The sequence below is a fragment of the Diadema setosum genome, chromosome 6 (assembly GCF_964275005.1).
Source record: "Diadema setosum chromosome 6, eeDiaSeto1, whole genome shotgun sequence".
NCBI classification, from domain to species: domain Eukaryota; kingdom Metazoa; phylum Echinodermata; class Echinoidea; order Diadematoida; family Diadematidae; genus Diadema; species Diadema setosum.
The window spans coordinates 19,865,150-19,874,658 of NC_092690.1; positions in this window are offsets into that span (position 1 = coordinate 19,865,150).

The following is a 9,509-nucleotide window of genomic DNA, read 5'->3' on the forward strand; positions in this document are numbered from 1 at the left end:
CCAACGCACACAATTTTGACCTCACTGTCTCGCGCAGATTATCACAATACCGTACTTGAATTATGGAAGCATAAGGCTGCGTTCACATAGAAGTATTCGGTATTCGCTATTCGAGCACCGAATACACCATCACCCGCACCGTCAACTCACCATCCCATGCAGTGAGGATTTCTTCCTCCTACATCCCAGCAAATCTTATTAACAATTTCCAAACTGCATCAAAATGTCAGTCTACATGCTTATTTTTGCTAAAGGGCAAATCCAGACCAAAAGTGTCATTCTTTCATAAACAAGAGACGGTATACGCTGCAAGAAAATCGAACAAGCTCGATTCCCACTTTGCTATACTTTCGCAGTTAGGTACTTTCGAATAGTGTCCTCATATGTGAACCGGTGTGAGGAAATCCTATCGTTCGATTCAAGCTATTCGCGTGCCCTCGAAAAACGAGCCCGAATACCCGAATAGTATACTTCTTTGTGAACGCAGCCTTATATGCACATGTATATAGTCGAATACGCTTTTGTTCTCGATCCTGCCAATGCCCAAATCGAAAATGTACTGAAAATAAAGGTCTCCTTTTGTTGTTTTTTTTTTCTAAGATGCGTACATTTGCTCATGTTACTTCTTTATCATATAATGGCACGTTCAATCTCTCAAATAGAGTGTATTACATACTCTGCTAAAATCGTTGTCCAACATGTTTTCTAATCGTTGCATTTTGATTTGCTGCTCTCATTCAAAGCACACATACTCATTGTGGCTAGCACAAAAGTGAACTATGTACCTTTCGGAGCATTCAACACATTGAAAGAGCACTTGACCTACCTCTTTCAGAAGTAGGGGGTAATATTACCTTCCATACATGTTTATTGTGTCAGTGATAACAAGTCGATGTTATGTGAACTTTTCGTTAACATTTCGTAGAATTCTTCTTATATTTTATCTGTAGAGCTATCGTTTTCCATTCATGGCACGTCACGGAATGTACGTAATACAATCACGTAGTCTTCTCCGGCTCAGCGAAAAAACAACAACAAAACAAACATTAAAGAATTCATACACTGTAAAAATTATCATCGGTGTTAGATTTAACACCACGGGTGTTAAATCTAACACCAATCAAGTGTCAATAGAGGACCATACCCACAGGTGTAGAAAGTATGTTGTGATGGTGTTGAGAAGTGTTCACCTAGCACTTCGTGGTGTTATTTTGACACTGCAGTTGGTGATATTTTTGACACTGCGCTGGTGTTAATTCAACACTGACTAAACATGGTGTTGATTTCATATTGCTGGTAGTAATGTCAATAGTATAACACCCGCCAAGCTTCAAAGGAGACCACACCGACTGGTGTTACTGTGGTGTAAATGTGTTCACACTTTTTTTTTCTAAAAAATCGAGTACTTTATCGGAAAATTCTTGATTTTCTTGTCAACAAGAAGAACAGTAACTAAGAAACTATTCAACAAACAATTTTATATTTTGAAGTGACATCCAGAGGTGTTAATCTAACACCACAAGAGCGCCGGAAATTTAACACCTTCTCGGTGTTTCATATTTAACACCGGACTTTTTGTAGTGTAACGTCTCTACAGAATACCATAATGATTGTCCGACTATCCGCAAACTTTTATTGAGATGTCAAGTGCAAAATGATATTGCTTTCTTTTTGTCTTGTTTCCTTCACTTCATTTTAAGGCTTATCTTTAAATCGGCACGTGCTAAAATACAGTATGATTGTGTAATCTGAAGGTGGACAGAAACGACTATTAAAGGGATCGTATAGTTTTGGTTGAGACCTAATTTCAGGTTTCTAACATTTTTTTTTTTGTGAGATGATGAGAAACTTCTTATGAAATATGAAAGAATGTGTAATTCTATGAAGAATTCAATTTTTATTTGATGAAAATTGGTTTTGAAATGGCTGAGATATCGAAAAAAGGGTGATTCTAATAAAGCGTGGGATCCACACTTTATTACGGTCGTTTTGTTTTACTTTGTTTTTAAATGTTTCAGTCATTCCAAACCCGATTTTCATCAAATAAACTTTGAATTTCTCTTAAAATGGTATGCTCTGTACTATATCACAAGTGTTTTCTCGGTATCTCGCAAAAAGTTAAAAGCCTAATTCTCATCTCCACCATTACTGTATACCATCCCTTTAATCTAATTTTTCTAATGTTATTTTTCGCACATATCATTTCGATGCCGCACAATGTTGCAATCAGAACTTTCATCAGTCTGCATAGTTATCATGTCTCCCTCTCCCCTGTCTGTCTGTCTGTCTGTCTGTCTGGCTCTTTCTTTCTCTATCTCTCTCTCAATCTCTTCCCCCACTTACTTTCTATTCTTTTTCAGAGACTCCCGGCAAAACGCGTTCCCACATAACCTCTTTTCCCTATTACGCCATTGCATAAAAATCGCTGCAGTACATGTACTACGGAACAGTAAATCAATCAGTGGGAAAAGTTAATTTGTAGTCTGGATGAGATATACTCGTACTTTAACACCATTGTGTAACTATACACCATATAGATTGTTTATTCAGGTTCAATAAAGAATGACATAATACAGCGCGTGTAAAACAGTTTAGCCTGTTTATCTACGCTTGTCCATGATTAGATTTACAGTAGCAAACTAATACAGTGTACATACCTTAAGACTTAATATTCCTGTAAAGTGCTGAATAGTGTACAATTTAGTTGGAGTTGGTTTGAATATGATAACTTATATATCAGTTTCATGAAATCCATGATTAATTTCAAAGTTATGTTCCAGATTTTGGTCAATTTTTTACCCTCTGTACGAAACATGAACAATGGACATGGATTCCACCTGTTCAGAGCTCTGCACCAAGGCACATGAATGCTTCCTTAATTATTCATGATGGATTGCCCTGCATGGGCACTGCTAGTCTGAATTCATGGCAAAGGGTGAAATGCATGCTCATGAAAAAAAAAAAAAAATAAGCACACGTTTCCATGTGCTTGCATACGCCACATTTCAGAATGAAAAAAAAAAGACTAGCTGTGATTGTGGAATTCCTCATGAATAAATAATGAACATTCCAATCCTGGCCATTGTTCAGGACCATTGTCTGGCAATCAACTACACACTCCCATACACACCAATTGACTTCTGTGCAAAGTTAAAGTTTTGTACAGAGGGTTGAAAATAGAGCAAAATCTGAAACCTAAATGAAAAATTAATGTTTAATTTAATGAAATTAAATTATGCTGTCATTGCCTCCAACAAAATTGTACATTATTAAGCTAATGCTCGTATCAATGTCAGTGTTATCTGATATATAGTTTGTGAACTACTAAGGCACAACAGAAAAACTGTGTTAGGGAGATATCTTCGTCGCGACGATATGAGACAAAAGATCGTCGCCAATCGTCCCCGACGATCCAAATTTTGGGCCTCATGTGCTCATTACTGCGCTCTTTTTGGCTCATTATAAATATCAACAAAAGATGGTTCCGACGAGTCGGAACGAAGTCGTCTCTTTTCGTCGCGACTAATCAATTAAGGAGGTCTTTTGTCGATCGGCGAAGCGTTTCAGTGATTGTTCAAACGTCGCACATCGTCCCCGACGACTGCGTATTCAACTTGACTAACCGTTTTGTAAAGGTTTTGGTGATGGTTTCGCGTCGCTCATCGTCCCGACGATTGACCATTGAATTTAAATCACCGTTCCGTGGCGAGTTTGTTAATCCATAATTGTTCAAACGTCGCACTTATCGTCCCGACGATTGTCCATTCAACTTGAATCACTGGTCAGAGACGCGTTTAGTAATTGTTAAAGCGTCGCGCATCGTCCCTAGGCTTGCCCATTGAACTTAAATCACCGTTTGGTATGAGTTTGAAACGTCGCACATCGTCCCGACGATTGCCCATTCAATAATAGAAATTGCTCGATGCTGAGGTGTTTATTTTTTCTAACATCGCGAGTGGTCCCGACGATTGCCCATTGAATTGAAATTGTCGTTCAATGATTGCCACCAGGGTAATTCATCTTCTATGAAGCCTTGCTCTCATGTTTACCATACTTGTCTGTAAACAATACAAAAACATTGTAACGAGATCCGATGGCTGTCAGACTCCCGAAATTCTTGAATGAATCATAAAAAAAAAAAGTGATGAACGTACATTATTATTTTTCCACAAATCCAGAGCTTGAAAGAAAACATCCGGCATTTATTTTATCATCGTACGGAGTTCAATATCATTGTTATTCATTTCCGAACGTCAAAGCAAATTTCCGACACTTATATTAACATCTTTCAGAGCTGAATGTTATTGCTATTTACTTTCAAACGCATAAGCAAATACCCGGCATTTATTTTATCATCGTACGGAGTTGTATATCATTAGTAGTCATTTCCGAACGTCAAAGCAAACATGCGATATTTATTTAATCACCGTACGGAGTCGAATATTACTGTTATTCATTTCCGAACGCAAAATCGAATTTCTGACATTAATTTTAGCACCGTACGGAGCTGAATCTTACCATTATTCAAATCGAAAAGTATAAGCATCCTTGGTATAAGCAAACATCCGACATTTATTTTAGTACCGTACGGAGTCAAATATTACCGTTATTCATTTCCAAAAATAAAAACAACTTCTGACATTTATTTTAGCATCTTATACGGAGTCGACTGTTACCGCTGTCCATTTCCAAAAGTAAAGGCAAACATCCGACGTGCGATTTTGGTGGCCCCGGTCCACCGAGCCACCGTTAGTGTCGAGCCCTGGTGTACACCTCACTAACATCAGCTTGTTGGGGAAACTTATACTGCCATACGAGGGGAGATGCTTTCATCTCTTCTAGAGAGCTTCCCTATGAGCGAATGGAAATCTTTGTTTGGCATTTTCATTTCTATACTCCATAATCATTCGTTGTTTTCAAACATTTTCATGATGTCGGTATTTCAATATCATAATATTTTTCTTAATGTATTCCATTTTCATTCCTTGACCAAAGTCAGTATGTCCGCCACAAGTACGGTAATCGCTACGTTTCGCGCAGTGCAATATGTGCCGAAGTGCGAAACACGTGGTTATCAAGTTCAATGAAACGCGCCGTCCATGCGTGATTCTTGTTTGGTTTCGTAGTAGCTCCATGGTTACGGCAAAGACAATAAACGGAGGAGGCACTCCGTATATTTTTTTTTTCGTTTACAGTAAACAGTTTACATTCGATACAAATAAATTAATAGTCACGTCTTTTACTGTTTGATGATCGCCAAGTCGGGAAGAAGTATCTAGAGGAACTTCTCAGTTGATATGTCCGTGATGTTCATTCTAATTTTCACACGCAGTGGTACGCAGATTTTATGAGTGTGAGATCGAAAGAAGTTTCAATATAATATGTTGCCATGATATTAGTAGGCCTACTGTTGTGTAATTGGGTAGGTATAGCTCTTACACTATAAACTTCAGCTTGTTGCAGCGGCATCTAGGAAAGCGATATTTTCTTCGGCATTCGGGACCTTTTTTATATCATCATTTTTTTTTTGACACGTGATTTGATTGTAAGTATGAAGCGACGAATAACCCCTTTGTTTTGTTTTAGTGTTAACATTAATGTGTAATACACCAATACTGTTCAACGTGTGTTTTTTTTTTTTTTTTTTTTTTTACTGTTAAAGAAGCCAAGATAAGGCGACATTTTAATAGAATTATGCCGTTCGTTTCATCAACGAGTTCGTCGGAGGTTTTCACCGACAAATTTGCCATCAGCCAATCAGACGCAAGGATTTCAGTAGCTTTTAACAGTTGTCAGTGTAAATCACTGACAAAAAGTTTCATGAAACGGTCCCCAGGACGGTGGATTCATGGTACAATATTCCGTATGGCATACCAGCAATACAAACAGACACGTTACTGCAAAATAAATGATAGAACACAGCAAGCGAGCAGGCTAGAATCAAACCTCCTTTTGTAGGAAAGTCCAACAAAAGTCTTACAACATACCTGTAATAGGGGGTTCACACGTACACAAATCAGCATGTTACAGAACTCAATTTTTGTTACCCTTTAGCAAACTCCAGTCTTTTGCACATGTGGACACACACACACACACACACACACACACACAACAGAAAATTAGTGCGAACCAGTAGCGCGATGCATAACCTCAGAAATCTTGCTGATATTTCTGAATGAGCGCGGTATTTGCCCCGGCAGTACTTGAACGGTCGGGTTTAGAAACTTGATTGAGTTCTTTTATTCTCATCATTAACAACAGCGTGCTCTCCACACCACTGTGAGGCACAATGAGAACAATAGTTTCATCGATTGGCAATTAGCGGGTTATTTTCTGTACGTGTGAACGGTTGCAAAAAAAAAAAAAAAAAAAAAAAAAACCCTCAACTTTCCGAGGGTGGCTGGAGCGTCTGAACCAAAAAGTGTACAATCCTCGCGTGTACGCTCTTTTGTCTGAGAAGTTGGAAAAAAACCCTCGAGTATTGGAGCATGTTCAGTAACGCGCTATTTTGCACATCGTGAAGGCGGGTATTGATATACCAGACTCAACATGGGGAGGGGGCTGATGAAATCTAGCATTAAAAGAATGAACTACACTGACATACTAAAAATGATAAAACTGGACATGAAGTTCATGACCTCTATCCTCGTGCCTCGGACACGGGAAGTACTATGCATGTATCTACAAGCTACATTAAAGTAAAGCATAATGATATAATCATAAACGCTGCGATTCGAAGTGTTCTTCTGTTTTGCTTTCAGCAATAACCAAAACTGTATTTTTACGCTCGATTCACAGTGGAGCACTAAATAAATCGAGTGTATAATATCAATACTAACTCTTTAAGAAGCAGGCCTGTGATTTCTCTATTTAGTCTGTTGAAATATCTCATTGATATGATTTTTTTTTCAGTCAATTGTGCTCCCCTGACTAAGCTATCAAGAGTATAGCTTTTGTGTTCGGAAACTGGATTTACGCAAAGCATACATTCACCATGTATAGTACAATGCTCCAATATTGATGAAAGCGGTTTCGTGTGTGATACGTATTCCTCTTTCGGGTGAGTGTGCTGTGAAATCCGGTCATTTTGTTTTATTTTCAACTGCATCTCCTTATTTTGTAACTGTGGATGAGACTTTATTTCATTTTTTTAAATCATGCAGGATGAGCCATACGTTTATTTTTCGGCATAGATAGATAATTCGCCTTTTTGAATGACGTACCTTCGTGTAATTTTTGGATTAACAGATTTGTTACAGCTGCACTGGGATGTCTTCTAAATTATATTTTGAGGCCACTGAGATCAAGATGATCATGCGTAGGCGTATATAACTCTCTACACTTAATGTACATGAAGTTGATCAATTAAGAAAAAATAACATATTTACTTTTGCTTACAATCCAGCACATTACAATGCATCGCACATCAACCTGCAAATGCCCAATAATCTTGGTAACAGCTCATTATTCCGAAGGTTCGTTATTCACAAGACTCTTTAGTCCGAAGATTCGTTTTTCCGAAGCTTCGTTATTCCGAATTTCATTTTCAACCTAACGAATCTCCGGAATAACGAACCGTCGGAATAACGCAATGTTCGGATTAACGAACCCTTTTTCATTTTCGGATTAACGAACCTCGGTATAGGAAATTTGTGCGTTTCAGATTAATGACCCTTCGGAATAGCGAACCTGGGAATAACGAACAGCACCAATAATCTTGTAAAGAGAAAGGATGCCCGATATACACATTAAAAATATTGAGGTATAATTAAGATACAGCATTATGTACATAACAACAACAACAACAAGATTAGGATTGAGTAAGCAGACAAGTTTTCAACAATGATTTGAACATATCAACACTTTCAGCTATACGAATATAGACAGGGAGTTTATTCCAAAGGGGTGGGGAAATACAGAAAAGGTCCTATATCACCATAGCGGGTATGTGCGGGACCACGTGATAATTGGAGAGAAGAGAGAGAACAGGCTGAAGTGGAGGAGCGGAAGGGAGGTAAGATTAATCCATAATATTTATCTTGTAAACAATGAGGATGATTTTAAAGGTGATACGTTGATGTATGGGGAGCCAGTGGAGGGATTGGATAACTGGAGTAATTTGGTCAGATGTTTTGGTCAGGGTTACAAGCCTTGCAGCTGTATTTTGAATTTTGAATTTGGTGCAATACTCGAAGCAGGGAGACCAACAAGAAGGAAATTGCAGTAGTCAAGATGAGAAGTAACAAATGCGTGAATTAGACGTTCGGTGGAAGACTGCTCCGATAACTTACGGATATTAATAATGTATTTTTACAAATACCCCTGAAGCAGCAGAACGACATGAGTTCTTAATGTGTGTGTTATTTCATTTGTTCGTTTGTTGTTGTTTTTTAAAGTTCAGATGCTTATCTACCATAACTCCTAGATCTCTGACGGACTGGGAGATGAATTTTTGTGAGAAAACTAGCCCGCCTGACAATTCTGATTTATCAGAATTCAATTTCAAATGATTATCGCGAGACCATCGCTTAATATCATCAACACAACTATGAAGTTTGCAGAGCTCTTCGACGTTGGGTATTTGGTAGTATGATTATGTAAATTTGAGTATATCGTAAGATATCTTCACGATCTTTCACAAATATTTCTTAAATTAATGATCAATATTGGATGCCCGCGTTCTACAGCTGATCTAAATTACAGCGAATTATGTGTCCTGTCAATTGGAAACCTTCACAATACCGCAATTTAACCGTCAAACGCAATAGAAATGCCACAACCTAAGGATTTGAATCCTCGTTCATCATTATAGTTTCTATTAATGAAAAAGAAGGGACAGAACGAAATGAGATTAAGACTTTTATGTTAGTGAAATTGATCACTCTCAGCTGCATATATTTTGAAGGAAAATTAATGATTTCGGACATGTGTTAAAAGCATCGTCGACAGCGCGATGCCGCTCCATTTGGCATGTTTGGTAAAGCCTATTATATCCCCTACTCCATTCCCCCTTTCTTTATGAATTTTGGGGATCACATAAGGGTACGCGCTCTTTTGAAATGAGTCAAATCTTAGTTAGGCATATAATCTTACCTTTACAGTGATCACACTAAAGAACCCGATTCCACATCATTCTATCTAATCAGAGAATCGAAAAAGATAGCTTTTCTAATTGATGTTTGTTGATAGACCAAATCAGTGTATCCGTCCCGTGATTGCCTATCAGTGACGTAACAGCGCGAATACTATGCCCATACTAACTGCTTGTGTTATCATAGGCCTAATCAGTTACACTAAGAAGCTGTTCGTGATGTGTGGTGTTTGCACCAAAATTAGTATGTAAAATTCATACAAATTTTCCACTATTAAAATGGCTTACATGATTTCTTAGCTAGTTGGCAAGAGGGATACCCCAACTCACAAGCGAGCGCACCCTCTGCGAGCTGTGTCTAAAACGAGTCTCGTTGTGTGTGTTGTTGAATCAGCGTGTCTTATTCAATTCTTCTTGT